The sequence below is a fragment of the Acomys minous genome, assembly GCF_964271855.1.
Source record: "Acomys minous genome assembly, chromosome: 3".
Taxonomy (NCBI): Eukaryota; Metazoa; Chordata; class Mammalia; order Rodentia; family Muridae; genus Acomys; species Acomys minous.
The window spans coordinates 40,142,407-40,163,431 of record NC_140485.1 but is presented as its reverse complement, the minus strand read 5'-3'; the positions used below and the strand labels follow the sequence as shown (position 1 = coordinate 40,163,431).

Below are 21,025 nucleotides of genomic sequence, written 5' to 3'. Positions count from 1 at the left end.
CTAGGTTGTTTCCAGATTCTGGCTATTACAAATAAAGCTGCTATGAACATAGTTGAGGAAATCTCCTTGTTGTACGGTGGAGCATCTTGTGGGTATATGCCTAGGAGTGGAATAGCTGGGCATTTAGGTAGCCCTATTCCCAATGTTCTGAGCAAGCACCAGATTGATTTCCAAAGTGGTTGTACCAGTTTGTACGCCCACCACCAATGGAGGAGTGTTCCCCTTTCTCCACATCCTCGTCAGCATGTGCTGTCGCTTGAGGGTTTTTTTTTTTTATCTTAGCCATTCTTATGAGTGTAAGATGGAATCTCAAAGCCATTTTGATTTGCATTTCTCTGATGACTAGGGATGTTGAGCATTTCTTTAAGTGTTTCTCAGGCATTTTTATTCAATATTTGAAAGTTTCATACATTTATACGGTATATCTTTCTCATTCACACCCCTCATTCTCTGCTCTAACTCTATCTCTGATTCCCCATCATATCTCCCAACTTAATTTTCTCATTTTAAAATTGTTTATTAATTTACTATACTGAAATTGTTAGTATTATTCATGTGTGTGTGGCTACAGAATTATCCACAGGAATATGGGAACCCTGCCAGTGGCGACCCCTCAAGGGGGAAAATGGACTCTCTTTCTAGCAGCCATCAACTGCCAAAAGCTCTACGACTGGAGGTGGGGATTCAGGAGCCTCTCCATTCTCTTTACTGGAACTCTTCATTGCCTTGATATTATGCAGGTCACGACTACTATGGACTTTTTTTCCCTTTTCACACCTTGTGGCAATATTCTTGACCACTGGAAAACTTTACACTTCTCACTTCACTTCTAAGACTCTGAAGTCAGAGTTACTGAGACACAAAGGGGGAAAAACATTTGATAGGGAATAGGAGCAATCTCACTCACTATAACCTGCAGATCCTACCAAAGAATTATAGAAGTAATGAAGCAGGGCCCAAAGGTTATAGCAAGCTATAACTCTTTCCAGGGCAATTGGTCTTGATCAAGAGGAGGAGATGCAGTTGTTGGTTTTGTGCTTCAAGGTGACACACACACACACACACACACACACACACACACACACACACACACACACACCTATGATTCATAAAATCTATTTTACTGTCTCTTAGTACTCACTTTTGCTACTGTAAGTGTGACTTATCATGTGAAATGAGTCTACCTTAGGGAGATTCATGATCACACAGGCCTCAGTACTTCAGGAATGACAGTACAGACTCCACACGGTAAATTACCAAAATCTGCTGAACTGATAGTTGAAAAGAGGAGAGTTTAGTGTAGATAACAAGGCAAATTACCAGAGTTAGCCTGACAATAAGTAAGTTAGGATCATAGCTTATTTCACTCCTTGCTTCTAAGTTTCCTTCCACATTGCCAGCCTGGAGGGAGCACATTCAAATTACATAGAGTGAATGTTGTCAGGCAAGATGTGGACAGAGTTAACAGAGTTCTGATGCTCAATAATTTCTTTCATGGAGATCCTATGAGGATTACAGCAACTGACAGCCTTTAGCCACGTTGCCATGCACTAGCCATTACAAAAAGAATTGTTTTTCTCTTTGTTCTAGGCAACCTTGGTGCAAAACATGTACTTGCCCCATACATGTCTTTAAGTGGAGCCAGTTTCCTACCTTAGTGAACCAATTAACTTACTTGTAAAGTTTGACATCGAATGTTGAAGACTGTTAGTCCTGGTTATTTTGAAGAATGAAAGCTAACTTGTAATGCCTTGAGTATTTCAAAAAGAAGTCAGTATTTAATAAATGTTCTCCAATCAGCAAACTAAAAAGTATCAAAAACATTGATCCTGGTTGTTTTAAAAGTTCAACTGGACACAGAAAAGAACAGAATTTCATTTATCGATTGAAAGAATCCATATTTATTTGAGTTAAAGGAACAAGTTATACTATATTCTCAATTCTTTGTAAACAGTGCATCTCTCTTTGTAGGTTTAATCCAACAAAATATTTTATCCATGTTTGTGAAATTAATCCATAGTACATTAGTAATAGCAAACAATATCAGAGTGAAATAATTTAAAATCAATAATTCTTGTCATAAATCCATGGTGAGAAAAGATTAAAAATAACCAGGAGGTTATTGTATGTCATCTATTTCTTATTAAAGGAGCCTTTGGTCCTTCCAGGATCTTCCCTAAATTCTGAGAGTGCTTCTCAGCTGTTATTCCTGTTTTCATCCCAGAAGATCTCCTTTCATCTTTCTTTTCCAAATATTACTTTATGCCTCCTTGGATAGCAAGTCTTTAACATCACAGATAATTCTGGTTAACAGCTTTTAAATGTGTTTTTTAAGTCAATGGAGTGCTATAGACTCCCAATCATGTAAGGTTATTGAGGAAGATCCTTGTTACCCTTTACAACTTGATAGCAAAGCCCTTTTGCAATGGTCACCGAATACTTGAACATAGAGAAATCAAGCTGATCCTCACCTAGAAGCCTCGTCCCTAGAAGCCAGCTTTTATAGTTCTGCAGGGTGGTAAGCTAGGTATGAGAGGCGAAAAGTAATCATCAGTCTCACTGTGAACCTCGTAAGCTACAAGTATGACTGGCATGACAAAATGTGTGCACTGGGGCAATAGTAACATGAACATTATGGAAGTAGCCAAACACTTTCTGATTTCATGTAATGCCCCATCCATGAGATAGAAACCAAACTTGACAATGTTAATAGGGCTAAGAGCTTATGTCCAATCCACAGGAGAACTTAGTATTATGCTAAATGGACATAGTATTAAAAGGACCTCTGATGTGTTATCACTGTGTCTGTGGATCACTGTATCTCTACACCACAATGACAGACATTTCGTTTTGTAGTAGATGAGACAGAACGCCAATACCCTTAACTAGTCAACATGCTAAGTAAGCCTGTGGAGTGTGCTGCTCTACGTGGGATTTAGATATCAAACACATTCTCCCAAGCCCAAGTGATCTTCATGAATGAGGGCCTAGAAAGTGTAAGAGCTAGGAGTGGTGAATAACTTCAAGAACACCATATTTTCTAGCACAATGGGGTAGCTTCCCATATAAACTTAATGTTTGTGACAGCACACACAATAGCTGTACAAACTCAAATTTGACAAAATACCAGCACTTGGGGTTTTGGTATAAAATCTTGCCATTAGCTGAGGACCTATTTGCATCACGGTAAGTCCCTATCCAGAGAGTAGTTGACCAATGCAAACTAGATTTGATTGTACATATAAAAAAACAATATTTGAAGTTGGGTTGTAGAAAGGTACAGGTAGAGAAGGTTAGATGTGGGAGGAGTTAGAAAGGGAGATGAAATATAATAAAAACGTTTGAAATTTTCAAATAATCAGTAAAACATTATTTTTAAAAGAAAATTCATTATTTGAAATAATAAATGTTGGAAAATGTAGCATTAACTTGTGTAGAATGAGTGGAGAAAATTAATATTATGATTATTAGTGTTTATACTAGATTTGGTAGAAGACACAGATCATTTAGAAATTTACAATCTACTCTGAAGGATGGATCATCTTATGCATTTGTGGAAAACTGGTATGCTAAGTGTGTACCAGATAAATAAAAAAAAAAATGGGTTGAATACCAAGGAAGCAAATAGAAAATATTATGCTGTTCCTGAATTGGGCAATAAGGGATAAATTTATTTAATATCATTCAGAGTGGAGAAAAGTGCTAAGTTTTCACGATAAATGGTGCCGAGAAGGTTAAACTGAATAATACCATGACTTGGTGTCTGAGAAGCTGGTGCTGCTGCTGAGAGTGGCAGCAAAGTTCACAAAGGAGTTGATAAAGATGAATGAAAGCTCTCATTCCTCTGTTGCACAGCTGAGCCCATGTTGCTGATGTAATTTCTCAACTGTAGAATGTGACTGATGCTAGAATGCGGAAATGAGAAACAAGGTGATTATAAGATGTTTGGGTGGTATTTGTGGTACAAGGACATTAGGACTTGATGTTTGAGCAAATGACACCATTTCTCGAAAATGACAAGATGGATGGTTCCTGTATGCCTCCATACAGGATATGTTCTGTCTGAAGAAACTCAGTTTTACCTTTTGTTTTGCTTTGGAAGCAAAATTCGCCTCAACTCTCTTTTACTCTTTTTATTCAGTGGAGAATTATGAGAAATGAAATATTAATTAATTTGAAACATATTTTATGTTAACCAAGACACTTGGCTTAAAAATACCCTCAAACAATTTTGGTAAAAAGAAAAAATCTCTACTGCTGGGTTGCATGATTTTAATAGCAGAACTCTGGAGGCAGAAGCAGGCTGATCTCTGTGAGTTCAAGCCCAGCATGGTCTACAGAGCTAGTTCCAGACAGTGAAGGGAAAACAAAGAAGCCCTGTTTTGAAGAACAAAACAAAACAAAAAAGCAACAAAATCTGTTTACGATTTGCTTTGGAATAAAAAGGCCATGTTACTATTTTTCTTTTTCTTTTTAAAATACTTATTCTTCTCTCATACAATACCTTCTGACCACACCTTCTCCTCCCTCTGCTCCTCCCAGTGCAGTCTACCAACTCTCTCCTCCAGATTTACTGCTCATTTCCTTTCAGAAAAGAGCAAGCTTCCCAGGAATATCAACTGACTATGGCATAACAAGTTATAATAAGATTAGGGACATAATATCAAGGCTGAATGAGGCAACCCAGTATGAGGAAAGGGGTCTCAAGGCTTGGCAAAAGAGTTAGAGAAGTCCCCTCCAATTATTAGCAGTCTCACAAGGACACGAAGTTGCATAACACTAACAGATATGCAGAGGACCTAGTTCAGTCCCATGCAGGCTCTGTGATGCTGCTTTAGTCTCTGTGAGCCCCTTTGAGCCCTACTTAAGTTGCTTCTGTTGACTGTGTTTTTCTGGTTTCTTCTACTCCTCTGTCTCCTACAATCCTTCCTTCCCCAAGCTCTACCTAGTGTTTGGCTCTTAATCCCTGCATCTTCTCCCATAGCTGCTGAGGGAAGCCTCTCTGGTGATGATTGGGCCAAGCCCTGACCTATGAATATAGTAGAATATCATAGGAATAATTTGTTTATTTGTTTGTTTATTTTTTGGCCAGTTGTGTTAGTTCTACTGTTGGTCTTTGGGCGGTCTATCATCTACTTCCTGGCCCAGTCTATGCTGGGCATAGACTCTCCATAATCTCATGGGATGTACCTCAGCGTAGGCCAGTCATTTGTTGGTCACTCCCACAAGTTCCATGCCACCATTACCCCAGCACATCTTGGTGGCAGGAAAAATTGTAGTTTGAAGTTTTTTTTGGCTGAGTTGTCCCTGTCCCTCCAGTTGAAGCTTTGCCTGGTTCTTCAGGCGCTGTCTCCCATGCAAGATTCACATGTGACTAATTTTAACCAATGGAGCCTTAGTAGAAAGTTAGACAGAATATTTATTAATGAATCCTGTGTGCTTTCTCTTTCTTGGCAGTAGTAACTTCTGGATATATGTTTAATCAAGTGGGATCCTTGAATCATTTTAAAGAGAAAAGCTTCCCTGGAGAATTGTCTGATCTAAATTTAGTTATAAATGTGAGACAAATATATTTATTTCTCCTAAGTCACTAAGAGATGTGACTTACCTTTTACAGCAAGGTAACTCCTGAATGCAGTCTACTATTCTAAGTTACTGGGCACTTGACTTGAATGTCTTCTATATAATTGAAGTGACTTATAATAATTGTACAGCATGACAAACTTTCATATAAAAACATATTCAGAAAAATTTGGAGGATCTGGATAAAGTAAATAATAATAGAAGTGAAAAGGCATAAAACATAATTCTTTTACTTCACAACTGTTAATATTTTAGAACCACAGAGCAATAATCTAAGGAATTTTACATCCTTATGTCATAGTTTATTAATGCTATATAGATAGTATTTTTTTTCAGTCACATTTTAGAATCATATTGGTGGTTTTTAGCTAGGGCACAGAACATTTCCCCACATCTAACAATGGGAAATAAGCTTCAAAGTATTTGTTTTGCCCTCTTGTCCTTTACTGTGTTTTCAATATTTTCAGAAATAGATTAATAATTACAAGCAAGAGCTCTGTTGTTAAGCTGCTGTTCTGGTAGCAGGACACGTGTTTCCTGGAGGTATCCTGTTGTGCGTTATTTCCTAGCAATGGGTGCCTAGGCTGTCATACTGCAGAGTGTATTATAAGAGTCACAGCATGCTATAGCTTGGGTCTTGGATATCCCTCAAAGACTGATAATGTAAAGGTGTGACAGTTTGGTGACATTGGGTGATGGAGGGAACTTTAAGACCTTGAGCCTGTTGGGGAGTCCTTATGTCTTTGGAAGTCTGACTTCAGGGGGGTTAACAGAACTTCATATCTTTATCCTTCTCTTCATATTCTACTTTGGAACAGAGTGTTGTATTCTGTGCAAGCCCCACAGTATATTGTTTTCCCCTTGGCATGCAAGTAACAATCCACTTGACCACAGAATGAGTCTTTTAAAACCATGATCTAAAATAAATGTCTTCCTCTTTTGAAGTCGATGCTATACGTTTATTATGATAAGGAAAAGTCAGTTAACACAAGCCCAAAATTTAGAATTACTAGCACTTGCGTCTTTCTCATACTAAACACCAGTAATTACACAGCCCGGAGGCATTCAGATTCTTTAAGGTGTTTGTTACTACAGTGGTTAAATGTATCTCTCTTATTTTACTTTACAGATGTAGAGTCATACACATCCAGTGATTCTATAGCATGGAGTATATCTTACATAAATGCCCTGGTTATCTCCTTCCTGAAAGAAACATAACACATTAAGACAAAGCATTTTAATTTGGATTTCACCATTTTAAGGTAAGTATCAGGTATGATTTTGTGTTTCTATTAATCACTTGAAGAGATAGAAATTCCCTTTTCACTACTTATTATGACCCACCTCATCACAACTTTCCCCTTTTGGAGTATATCTTAGTGTTTTCAGAGGAATTCTTTTCATTTATTTATCAATGGAGCTAAGATTTAAGAAGGAATGGAGAGGAAATCATTTGCATCTTTATGACCAGTGCTATGCACAGAGGTAAACACTCAGCTGACTGAAACTAGAATTAGTAAATATAAATACCATTAAATAGTTCAATAGGTTCAACAACAGGTATTCCTTTATGAGTATTTACTGAGGAACAAACAATATGGTAATCTCTTTATAGTCAATGTTTTCCCATATTCCCATAATCCCAAAAGAAACCATTTATATACACAATTATAAAAGGTATATCACAGAGAAGGACATGGTGTCACATGCCTGACATCTTAGCACTTGGAAAGTAGTCAGGAAGATTCAGAGTTCAGTGTCACTTTTTTATTAATTTATTTTTTTATTACATCTCAATGGTTATCCCATCCCTTGTATCCTCCCATTCTTCCCTCCCTCCCATTTTCTCCTTAGTCCCCTCTCCTATGACTGTGCCCGAAGGAGACTTCCTCCCCCTGTATATGCTCATAGGGTATCAAGTCTCTTCTTGGTAGCCTGCTATCCTTCCTCTGAGTGCCACCAGGTCTCCCCCTCCAGGGGACATGGTCAAATATGAGGCACCAGAGTATGTGTGAAAGTCATACCCCACTCTCCACTCAACTGTGGAGAATGTCCTGTCCATTGGCTAGATCTGGGTAGGGGTTTAAAGTTTAAGACCTGTATTGTCCTTGGCTGGTGCCATAGTTTGAGCAGGACCCTGTCACTTTTACGTGAGTATATACCATGCATGGCTTTTGGATCTGGGTTACCTGACTCAGGATGATCGTTCTATCCATTTTTTTGCAAATTTCAAGATTTCCTTGTTTTTGACAGCTGAATACTATTCTATAGTGTAAATGTACCACAGTTTCTTTATTCACTCTTCCATTAAGGAAAATCTCAGTTGTTTCAAGATTCTGGCTATTACGAGTAAGGCTGCTATGAACACAGTTGGGAAAATGTTCTTGTTATGTGGTAAAGCATCTTTTGAGTATACATTCAGTAGTAGTATTGCTGGGTCTTGAGGTAGCACTTTTCCCAATTTTCTGAGAAAGCACCAGATTGATTTCCAAAATGGTTGTACAAGCTTACACTCCCTCAGGCACTGGAAGAGTGCTCCCCTTTTCCATATCCTTTCCAGCATGTGATGTCACTTGAGTTTTTTATCTTAGCCATGCTGATAGGTGTAAGATGGAATCTCAGAGTTATTTTGATTTGCATTTCCCTGATGACTAAGGATAGTGAGCATTTCTTTAAGTGTTTTTCAGTCATTTGATATTCCTCTTTTGAGAATTCTCTGTGTAGCTCTGTACTCCATTTTTCAATTGGGTTATTTGCTTTGGTGGTGTTTAATTTCTTGAGTTCTTTATATATTTTGGATATTAGTTCTTTGTGGGATGTAGGCTTGGTGAAGACCCTTTCTCAGTCTGTAGGCTGTTGTTTTATTCTGTTGACAGTGTCCTTTGCCTTACAGAAGCTTTTCAGTTTAATGAGTCCCATTTATTAATTGTTGACCTTAGAGCCTGAGCTGTTAGTGTTCTCTTCGGGAAGATATCCTATGAGAGACTCCACCCAGTGGGGGATTGGACAGAAATTGGGACTTGCTAGGCAAAGCACTTCGAGTTGTATGGAAGAGTTGGGGGATAGAAGGCTTGGGGGGAGTATCAGGAGCTCCACAAGGAAAAACTATCAAGTCTGGACCCAGGGAGACCTGCACAAACTGATGCACCAACCAAGGGCATTGCAAGCAAAGAACTTAGCGTCCCCCCTGTTCAGATGTAGCTGATGGACAGCTCATTGTTCAACTGGGGGAGAGAAAATGGGGAACTACCTCTGACACAAACTCTGGTGCCTACAATTTGATCACTGCCCTTTGGTGGAGAGGCCCTGTGGGAACACAGAGAAAAGGGATGCAGACTATCCAGATGAGACCTGATAGGCTGTGGTCAGAAAGTGGGGGAGAAGGACCCCACATAATAGTGGCCTAGAGGAGGGGAATAGGGCAGAAGAGGAAGGGAGGGTAGGAACAGGAAGATAAAAGCTTGGGGATTACAATTGGATGTAGTGTAATAAATTATAATAAAATAAAGTAAAATAAAAATTTAATGCCAAAAAAGAGAGCTCAATGTGATCCTCTGTTCCATAGCTGGCCTAAGGCAAGCCTGGGTTTCATGAGACCCTGTTTAAAAAAAAACAGTGAAGAAGGCAGGGGAAATAAAGAAAAACATCCTTACTTAACTAGGTCATGTGCCATCATGCATAACCATCTCTGTCTTTTATGGTGTTTATAATTTATCCAGATGCACAAAATTTGGGGGCAATATTACAAGCAAAAAAATTGAAAAGTGCATATGTGAAGCAAAATAAGAAATATGTCAGTAAAACCTACATAATTGCATCAAAAAGCTTTACTGTGAAGGTAGAAAAGTCAGGTACCACTTTAAAGCATCATATACTTGTAATGTCTTCTGCTTAGTGGCTTAGAACAATGACAGCCATTTATTATAAATGAAAATGTTGAAGGTGATATAGATTTATTTGTTGTTTCTTTGTTTCAAAGGGTATCAGCAAAGCACGTGATAATCTAGAGGCTTTGGCCTCCATGTCCAAGATTACTAACTAAACCATTGGACAGATGGGGCTGGCTCTCAGTAGTACCTCAGCTGGGGTATTGACTGGGGTGTTTTGTTATCTTCCACATGGTCTCTCCATATGGCTTGGACTTCCTACAGAATGGCATCTGGAATCCAATCGAAACTGTGTGAAAATAGAAGCTGTATATGTCATACATTTCATAAGGTTTCATTTCTTGTTGAACATGTCCAGTTAGAGCGGATCACAGGACTTACCTAGTTTCATGCAGATGCCAAATGGACCTGCCTTTCTATTTAGGGGTGTTAATGGATTTGTGGGCACTTTTAAGCTTTCTCGGTATTAGGATATGAAGACAGACAAGACTGAAAATAGAAAGGCAGGAAATGTTTTTGCAGACCACAGAAGATTCTACTTCCTTACATTTTTTTTTTAAATCTTAGGTATTTAAGAAACACTATATGTTTAGGCTACAACAAAATCTATGTATGAGTTCAATTCTCACTGTTGTTAAGCTCTTTAGGATATTTGATGTAGGAGGTCCCAACACATACAGAATACATTGGTAATCTAGAAAATGGCAAGAGCTGGAATAGTGGAAAAATATTTAGGAGCTAAGTAGGGTTTAATAAAACAGGCTCAGCATGCTGACTATCCTTAACAATAATATGCTACATGTGTCACAATTTTTAAAAAGTAGGGTGTAAATGTTCAATATGTATAAATGAAAATATAGAGGGATGTATTTGCTAACTGCCCAAATTTGATCACTTTACAATGTGTTCCTTTCCTGGCCTATTGCTTTTAACTTGTGAATACATTAACTTATTATTTATAGTTTAATAACATAAATTTCATTAGCTTTAATAAATTTCCTCTATAGCCGATATAGTCCTTTACGGGAAAGCTACTGAATAGTAGACAAGTTTGAGTCTGTTGGGGAAATATAGGATAATGGTCGACAGTTTTGAACTTATTCTATAGCTAACCTGAATTATCTAATTTATATTTCATAAAAATACAATGAAGAAGTCATCATTATTTTAGTTCTCCAGTTTAGAAATAAGAAAGTAATCTTAGTGCACTTGTGATTTTTTAGTCAATGTAACAATATTGCAAACATCATAGCTATTAACCAGTACCACAAAAAGAAGCCTTAAAAATTGCCCAAGATGATGGTTTCATTGGAGAACTGAGGAATATAAACTTATATTCCCCAATGTTTTCATTCGGATATTTTATTTTTATACTTGATTTCAGAATCATCATATTTTAATTCTTTTACCTATGACATGTGCTTCCACACTTTGTTGTTGTTGTTGTTGTTCTTTCTAGAAACTACCCACTTGAAGTTTTGGAGCATGGCAATCCCTCTGGTATACAATGATAGAAGTCAGTAGTATTAAGATAAGTGTGCTTCACGTGTGTACATGTCCACATTGGGACATGGCATGTATGTCTATTGTATACATGTTTATGTGTTGAGGGTGTCATCCTCAGGAGCACCATTCACTGTCTTTGAGACAACATCTCTGACTGGTCTGGAGCTCACTAGTTAGGCAAGACTGGATGGCAACCAAACCCCAGAAATCCTCCTGTCTCTGCCTCCTCATTATAGGGATTGCAAATTTATTTCATTAATGAGTATTTTTATCTAGGTGCTAGACATAGATACCATGTTTGCAAGGCAAGTGCTTTGCCATTTGAACATTATCTCAGCTCATGGTAAGAATGTCTTAATGTAACTGGCACACAATTTTTCTAAATAACCTTAAAATAATTCCAAGTTTTAATGGCGCTACATGTTAAGACCTTAAGAGACGGGACTATTTTTAATTCAGAATAGCACTTTAAAGAGACCTTTGTCCTAGGTGTGAGTCATTTAGTCACTCATTCCTAAAGCTTGGCAAGGCTAAGAACTCTTTTTCTATGCTCTTTAGTTGCAGCGTGTGACCTTTATTACATATTTGTTGTGTATTAGAATATTTTCTAAGAACTTAGCATGTATAGATTAACTTCTTGTATTCTGACAAAAAAATTCTAGGTTTTATAATCTTTGTGGTTTCAGTCACACAGCTCAAGACTGAGATTGTAAGAGAGGGCACAGTTAAGAACTGACCTAGATGACCACTCTTGAATGGGGCGGACATTTTTATTGCATATATGAGCACAGCAGGAGGTCTCTGGAAACATCCAGACAGTCATAGATAGAGCAGATTAGCAATACTCAGGGCTATCTCTTAGCAGTAGAGAAAAGAGCAGGAGAGAATAGCAGAGACAGACGCAAGGGCAGGGAAAGAAGTGGGAGGGGATAGGAAGGAGAATGAAGAGTGAAAAGGTGGGTAGTCCTGCTAGTTCCATGGGGTTTATGCTGCTGATCTAGAAGGGCTAGTTGGCAGGAACAGTCTGGAATCTAGCCTGGGGCTTGGATCTGTTGGAGGCTTGTTTGAGTTAACGGAAAACTAGATTCTTTTCCCAGACAGACATTGGGGGATGTAGAAGTGATAAGAGAGAGTAATGGCTTTTCCTCGCAAACAGAACCCCATTTTACAGGGTTCTGAGGAACGCAGAGTATTTACTCCTTCAGAGTCTGAGCTGAGCCATGACTGTCACTTTAGACCAAGTCAGTGGGCCTGCCCTTTGGGGGTGCTTGATTTTTATCCCCTTAGGACCTGATGGAAATGATCACAGGCCAAGTATGGACCCAGAGAGACTCTCTCTCTCTACAGTACAGACACTTCTTAGTTACAACTACTTAGTAACAGATCAATACAGCACTCAATTATTCAATGATTCTGGTACAATTGCTTATAGTGATGTAAGTTTGGCTGAAATGTCACTCTTAAGTTGGGATGTCCAGAGATGGATTTTAATTGGAAAGGATGTGCATTTATTTGTTTTTCCCTACTTTGGTGATGGACAATGTAAAGAAATTATTAGTTCCTATAAGATAAGTTCACAAAAAGATGAAGTAAACACATTCATTCTGATGCAACTCTGCCCAAGCAGAAAGGCTGCTGGCCATGGCCTAATCATTTACTGCCTCTAATTGGAGTAGTTAATGCTACAACTTCTCAAGCATTCCCTACTGCTGCACTTGGCTCTGGCTAGTAGAAACTGGAGATGCAAGCAATGAATTCATTCAAATTCACTTTACTTAACTTATAAAAAGAAATTGCTATTTGAAGAATGACACTGTGTCCTTACTAATTTTCCTGAGGAGGGGTGGGCTGCATGCATGTTTCCGTGAATAAACCTTAATTCAAAGACAGCCATCTCCATTTATGTATAATCACTGACTTAATGTTTTGTATCTAGTTAACTGATTTGATAGAAATGCAAAAGAGGGAAATTATCAAAATAATATGTATTCTGTGTCTCCTTAAAGAAAAAGCTTGCTTCTGAGTTTTTAGTGCTATAGACACACAGTCCACGCATAGGGTGTCCCCTGTTCCATATAGGCTTTCCAGATCTGCCACCCATTATATGAGACGTTTGGTCATGGTGCTTAGCCTCTCACCACTTTACCATCTCAGTTATATCTTCTACAAAGTAACAATATTTACCTAATATTTCTCTGAAAGAAATGACTTGAGACACTTTAACACATAATATACAATCATGTAAAGTTATGACAGCATTTTCATTACTATTTTTACATTAACAATATTAAGGTTTAAATTGTCTTCAAGCTTATCCAAATTTATGATTGTGATAGGGGAAAAAAGATTTTTTTTCTTCTACTAGCCCACATATCAGGGCCAATGCTGTTTATGCTGCTATTCTTAAGTGATTCATATGTCACCTGTCTCTTCACAGTAAGAAACCACAATATGAAGTTCATAATTAACACAAATTATTTTCTTCACTTTTTTCATAGCAACAGCTTAAGATGATTGACTTCATTGATAATTTTCTTTAAGGTGATCATGGTGGTTTCTATTATTTCTTCTCAATGAGAAAAAAGTGTCATTTATATATATATATATATATATATATATATATATATATATATATATATATATATATATGCATACGTGTATATTTACAGATAAGTGACATACAGATAAGAGGGCTGTGATATGTCAGAAAGTAGAAGATTCACCCTGGTCCTTTACAGGTCAAAAAGCAGGATACAGGCACAGAGGCTCTAATGTGCCATCAATGGCTTTCCAAGGAGCTGCTAATGGGATAATGATGGTTGCTGACATGAAACAGAAGATGTGCTATTTTTAGGCAAAAGGAATTTTACACCAGAGATGATCCAGCTGCATTTCATCTTAAAGAAGTCCATAAAATACCCACAGTTTTTCATTACGCTCTGTCACAATTGTGTAAGACGACAGGGCCCTGGAGAAGATGCATGGAGAACACCTCCTAAACCCACCATTTGCTAAGAATTTGCCATGCACTCAAAAATGTGCAAAGCACATGGTGCCAGAACATAAATCCTGAAACCAGCTGAATGCGGAATCGTTAATGTTGCTCTCATTTCCAAATGAAAGTGCTACTCGGAAGTCTCAAGTAACATTTAGAAGCCTATAGTGAAGCCAAATGCTATGTCCATGTCTGGGTGATTCTAAACTCCAAGCAAGCACAATTTGAAAAGAGGAAGGGCACACAATTAGTTTAGATTCTTGCACTCAAACCAAATTACTTCCCAGCATTTCATGATTGCTAAGGCATATTTCATTTTAGCCCACTGACTAGCAGAGAATAAAGTTCTCAGTTCAGAACATGGTGATAGTTCATGTCCTCTAGATAAAGATGGCCAGAATATGAAGCTGGACCAATGATTGAAGAGTCAGGAATAAGCTGGACCAATGATTGAAGAGGCAGGAATAAGCTGGACCAATGATTGAAGAGTCAGGAATAAGCTGGACCAATGATTGAAGAGGCAGGAATATTGAAGAAAATAGGAGTAGACACCATTGCAGGCCATCAGCTAGCTTCATCAAAGGCTCATGAGACGGTCACAGATGTGGGCTATGGAAGAACAGGTACTAATTGTCTTTGGAAAGGGAATTTTAAGTGAGTCTTGCAGAACTTTGAAGAAACCTAGACAGAAGCTGAACATTACTGGGTCAATTTCTCATCTGAACATTTAATGAGATCCTGAGATGGAGGGACACACAATGTGTTAGAGCTGATTGACTAGCCTATCAGTATAAAAAGAAAAATAAAGTAACTTGTATTCTGAGCAACAGAAAGACAATCAGAATATTCTTTTAGACTATAGCAGTCATGTAAATAAAATTATTATGATATATAATGATTACATATTTACTACTTATTTTTCACAAGTGATTGGGCCTAGAACACTAGGTGCTTAGCTTAGGATCTCCATTGCTGGAGTCCGAAAGAACTGATTGCAAACTATGGATCAAAGACTCCTGAAGTTAGTGAATATGGTGACAAGGAAATAACGCTTCAGATATGTTTCTACATGAGCAATACAGAGTGTATTACCAGGCTCCATTTAAAATGGATATCTAAGCCTGGCATGGTGGCACACACATCCCAGCACTCAGGAGGCAGAGTCAGGCAGATCTTTTTGAGTTTGAGCCCATCCTGGTTTACGAAGTGAGTCCAGGACAGCCAAGGATAAACAGAGAAACCTTGACTTAAAAAAAAAATGACCCAAATAAAAAATAAATAGCTATGGTTTTCTAATCTGGAGCCTTATTTGATCACACATGTCACTGCTCATCATTTACTCTTTTATTCTTCACTTTGTTTGAGACAAATTGTTGAATCCCAGTGTCTCAGATTCTATTGTCATTGCTGTGACAAAATCGCAGCAAAAGCAACTTCAGAGAGAACGTGTTATTCTAATTTATAGTTCAAGGGTTCATTCCATCCTAGCAGGGAAATAAAAAAGGAAGGATCTTGAAGCAGTTGCTATTATCACAGCCATAATCAGGAAACACATATGAATGCATTCTTGTTTCTCTGTTTTATATAATCCAGGATCTCTTGCTATGGGACGGCTCTGCCCATGACAATATGGGTCTTTCCACATTCGTTAAGGTAACAGAGATAATTCTCCACAGACATGACAGTGAGATAGACACATCTGTCTCCTGGATAATATAAAATTGACCCTTAAAAATGCAATATCACAGCAAATACATATTAAGCATATGTTGAATTCTGGAGAAAGGGGTAAGCAATCTTTTATTTCTGTGCTTAAGAAACATGGTGTACAAATGTTGTCGTCAGGCAGATGTCGTCAGACAAAAATACAAATAGGAATGGCTAGGGCACAATTTAAAACTCCAATGGGGTGCTCTTATTCTGAGCCATGAACCTCGTAAACAGACTGAGAATATGGAATTTTATTAAACTCTATGAGACAGAACCATCAATTTAATAAGGCCAACATCCAGAGATCTTATATAGATGAATGAAAGTCTTTGAAGAGAATCTTTCTGTATTATCTTGGCAGGCTTTATTTTAAGTCATATTCAAATAGAAGTAAATTGTTTTAACCCATGGATGTATTCACAGAAGAACTCAAGCTTATTTTCTTGAATTATGTGGAGGAAGTAGAGCCTTGCTTGCGTATTTAGAAACCTCTCTAAAATGGACATGAATGCTTCTGTGATGACAGTGTCTAGTGAACCCCAATCCTTCTTTTCAGTGGACTATTAATGTTGATCATTTCATTAAAGCCTTATGTTTCAGCTGATACTTCAGATTTTATTTGCCTTTTTCTTTTCTTTCAATTTCCTTATTTCCCCTCCCACTATTTCTCTATTTTAATGCTCCCCTTTCCCATTCAGAGCTAGTTATTGATTTCCTCACCATAACTGATTCAGATACTCCTGAGGAATTTGTAGTCAATGTGTTTAACCAAAAGTAGATAATATTTCTTGAATGTAAACTGAGATTGTAAACATTGAGGAAGTACCAATCAGGTTTTTTTTTTTTCAGCTTTAGTCACATATTTGAATGCCCTTTAATTATCTAAATATCCCCTGGAAAGAAGATAAAATTGGTGTTATCACTGTGCCATTTCAAATGAATGAGAGACATATGAAAGTTACTTAATTTCATTGCATTACATTATTTCAATTATCTATGTAGTCCAGCACATATTGAGAAAGTGTGGCACTCGTGATGCAAAGCAGCTTGCACAACAGGAATGGCAGAATTTCACCTTATTTTTCCTATTTACTATAATCACCAGTCTACATTTAGTCTTAAGCTACAAGCTACTAACATTTTTCGTGTGTGTGTGTGTGTGTGTGTGTGTGTGTGTGTGTGTGTACACATGTTCATAACACGCACATGTGAGTGAATATGTGCATAGCCTTGCTCATGTGGACAAGCCTAGCAGTTGATTCTGGATGTCTTTCTCTGCGTTTGCATTTTAGGTTTTTGAAACAAGGTTTCTCGCTGTTTCATCTACAAATGTTGGACAGAGTGCCCCTTGTATCCACGTATTTCTGCCCCTTCCTTCTCCCAGCATTGCTGTTACAGACAAGTGCCACCTCACCTGGCTTTTTGCATGAGTTCTGGTGACCGAGACTCAGCTTTCTAAAGTTGTCCAGCAAGCACTTTATCCACTGAACTACCTCTCTAGCCCCCACATTTTCTCACATGCAAAATATATTGAACTCCACCAGACGACCCACAGATGTCATTCCAATTGTGGCATCAGCATTTTGTGAAGTTCTCCTACTGGAAAGATTAAGAATAACTTCTGCTTTCTGAAAGTGAGTCTTTGTCCTTTGTTTTTTCCTACTCTTGGATCTAACCTTTAGATTTCTATACTCACTGAGGTGAGAAAATAAATAGTCTGATTTTTATATTTGGGAGCCCAATGACCTACTCTCATTTGAGACTCTGTCTTTTTTAGTCAGTGTCAGTTTTTCTCTCATGTGCTTTTACACAATGCTATTGAGGTTAACAATCTTCCCCTCAAAATCATACCCACAGTCACTTGTCTAAAAAACACAGAGTAAAAATACCTTGGTTGACACTTCCTTGCCAGAATGAAATGAGAAATATGTACCTAACAGACATAACAAATATATGACACATCTCTCACCATTATCTCCATAACAAAAGAGAATGGCCGAGGTAAGCTCTGACTTAGAGAGAACTATAATGATAATGATAATGATAATAATAATAATAATAATAATAATAATAATAATAATAATAATAATAATAATAATAATAACAAACTAAGAATTACCTAAGATGGAACCAACTTAAATGTAAAACAGAAATAAATATAAACAAGAGAAGTTTATTCCCTAGGGCAACAAGAGTAGGTCATGGTGGAAAGTATAACTGACTTACTGGCAGGTTAGTAAAATTGCTGTTAGGCCTCTTGCATTGCCTTCATGTATCTTTGAACTGGCTCCTGAGGGAGTCTGTGAATGGAGGAGGAGAAAGAAATCAGACAGAGGAAGCCAAGTAACAGAAGACCACCAAGAAAGGAGAACTGGAGAGCCAGTCGGCTCATTACACTAAGAAGAAAATCCTTCTGCTCATCAGTCTTATTGGTATGTTTAGACTCATTACCACTCAGTCTGGTAAAGGAAAAAAGAAGCCTTGAAATTTAAAGAAAGCAAGAAGGGGTATATGAGAAGGCTTGGGGAAGGGAAGTATACAAAGAAGTGTCATGATTATATTATGATAAAAAATAAAAAATAACCCTGGAAATTGGGAATAAGTCTAGCTCAAGACCCAGCCATACCACTCCTGGGAATATATCCTACAGATGCTCTACCATACAACAAAGACATCTGCTCAACTATGTTCATAGCATCCTTACTCATAATAGCCAGAATCTGGAAACAACGGAGATGTTCCTCAACTGAAGAATGGATAAAGAAATTCTGGTACATTTACACAGTGGAATACTAATCAGCTATCAAAAACAAGGATATCTTGAAATTTGCAGGAAAATGGATGGAACTGGAAGCGATCATCCTGAGTGAGGTAATCCAGGCCCAGAAAGACAAGTGGCTAATCGGATATTAGCCACTTAATACAGGATAACCATATTACAATACGGAGAAAGATGCTTCCAACCAAAGACCATGTATGATGTGGACCTAGATCCTCTTTACATATGTAGTAGATAGGCAGAACAGTCTCCTTGTGAGTCCAACAGTAAGGAGAGTAGCAACTACTTCTGATGTAGACTCTGGCTTTCCAATGTTGATCACTTCCCAACTGGCAGGGTGGCCATGCCAGGCCCAAGAGGAAGAGGACACAGGTAGTGCAGCTGAGACATGATAGGCAGAGGTAAGATATTAGGGGAAGAGGGCTCCCCTATCTGAGGACTAGGGGATGGAAGGAGAGGCTAGCCGAGGGAGGGAGGCTGGGATAAGGAGGTGATGAGGGAGGAGACTACAATCGGGATGTAAAGAATTCAAACTGCAAAACAAGCAGGTAACCTTGAGTGCTAAGCCCACTACATGGGAATAGCTCTGTGACTGGCTGAGACATGAATGTACAGGCACAGACAAGGATTCCTGATGGTCACAAAAACCCTGTGACTTATTATTATTAGATGCCATTCTTAGTATGGCATGAATGAATATTAGTAGATGTCTTTTTTCTGCTCATATTAAGAGCAGAGAACAAGTATTAAGTGTTCTGTGCATCACGTACATCTCATATATTAGGAATTTTAGGACTGTATAATGCTTGTGAGAATTTATGTTTTCAGAACCAAAAAAACCTGAGACTCTAGCTGGATAAGACCTGACAGGATTCATTCCTCACAGCATGCTGACATCCTGCAATCCTTTATTTTCCAGCACCAAGTTCTTCGGTTGATGTCCCTCATCAGAACAGGACAGCTCCCAGGAGAACTTTGAAGAAAGCTTCTGATTCCAGGCCATTCAGAATTTCAGACTGTTCCACATAGGACTTCTATTAAGGCTGGAATTTCTCAACATTTGGAAACTGGACCACAAATGCTATTCCTGGCATGATTATCCATGTTTCTCACTTTTATTTGGGCCCATACAAAGTTACTATCCACGCCAAATCAGCCAGAAGAAACCTTAAGAGAATTATACCCTATTTCTTGTAAGAGGAGTTGAGTGGATTTTTGTTTTCTCTCTTGGGCTACAGATTCTCATTTTCATTGGGAGTTGCTTATAAGTTATAATTGGTCTTATTCAGACAGAGAGAGAGAGAGAAAATGAGGTTGGACTCAGGGATGTCTCTCTTTTCTTTAATCTTTCTTTCATAGATATGGAGACAGGGGTTAAAAAGAAAGAAGGAGAATATAGAAACATATAGGGATAATATGATAAAAAGCAGATTATTGAATCTACACCTCAACCTAAGGCAAAAATTTTTACTAACAAATGAGGTTATTTTTAACTCATTGTTATAGAAATTTTGAGATTGATATAAAATAAAATTAGAGACTTGATACCCTATGAGCATATACAGGGAGAGGTAATCCCCCTCAAGAACAGTCATAGGGGAGGGAAATAAGAGGAAAATGGAAGGGAGGGAAGAATGGGAGGATACAAAGGATGGGATAACCACTGAGATGTAACAAGAATAAATTAATAAAAATAAAAAATTAAAATTAATAATAATAATAATAATAATTTTGATATATATTCTCTCTCTCTCTCTCTCTCTCTCTCTCTCTCTCTCTCTCTCTCTCTCTCATGTGGTAGTGAACCCATACCACTCAGTTATAATACAAAACTTACTTCCATTACCTAGAAAGTGCTATTTCAGGCTGTTTAGGATAATTAAGTAATACAAGCTAATTGTTAGTTGATCAAATCATGGTCATGTCAACTAGCAGCCTATTTTTTAATCACAAGAATATACATCCTAGGTTTAACAGATAGATATGATCCTACAGATAGAGAAGTTAGATAAGGTCTTCAAAACCTGAGAGACCTGCGTAGTATGGCATTTAAAGATACAAGTGAGGGATAACAGCCAGGATGTAATCTGAATAATATTGATAAAGAAAAATAAATATAAAAAAGAAGCTTTTAATATTTTAACGATTCTTTGACAACAAGGCAGGTTAAATCTTGGCAAAACCAAACCTACTTCAAGAATATGATGAACATCAAAGAAACTCCTGATGGACGTGGCTTCAAATGTGGCAAACAAGCCACTGGGCTAAATGTCCTTGTTTCTGCCACAGACAGAATTCTGCCTAAAAATGGGCAAGCTTGGATGCAGGCAGAATCAATGACGAAACTCTGCCAAGACAGGGTAAGCAAGTCCTCAAGAGTTCCTGCCTCACAAATATGTGTGTCAGATATATTGGTCCAGAAGGCTGAAGATGATGCTCCAACATTATAGAGAGCTTTGGACGATTGTTCAGGCAGCAAACTGTCTCTGTCATGTTTTCTTCTTCTTCTTCTTCTTCTTCTTCTTCTTCTTCTTCTTCTTCTTCTTCTTCTTCTTCTTCTTCTTC

At 37.8% G+C, this 21,025-nt stretch overlaps 1 long non-coding RNA gene across 1 annotated transcript in view; it reads left to right on the top strand.

The window, feature by feature from the left end:
- The window catches only part of LOC311594921, a 49,007-nt gene extending 29,345 nt beyond the window's left edge, over positions 1–19,662 (top strand). Inside the window, exons 2-6 of the long non-coding RNA XR_014778249.1 lie at positions 3,856–3,930; positions 6,713–6,845; positions 10,930–10,986; positions 16,974–17,315; positions 19,380–19,662. This is a non-coding gene — a long non-coding RNA (uncharacterized lncRNA). The remainder of the gene's footprint in view (positions 1–3,855; positions 3,931–6,712; positions 6,846–10,929; positions 10,987–16,973; positions 17,316–19,379) is intronic.
- The last annotated feature ends 1,363 nt before the right edge of the window (positions 19,663–21,025 follow it).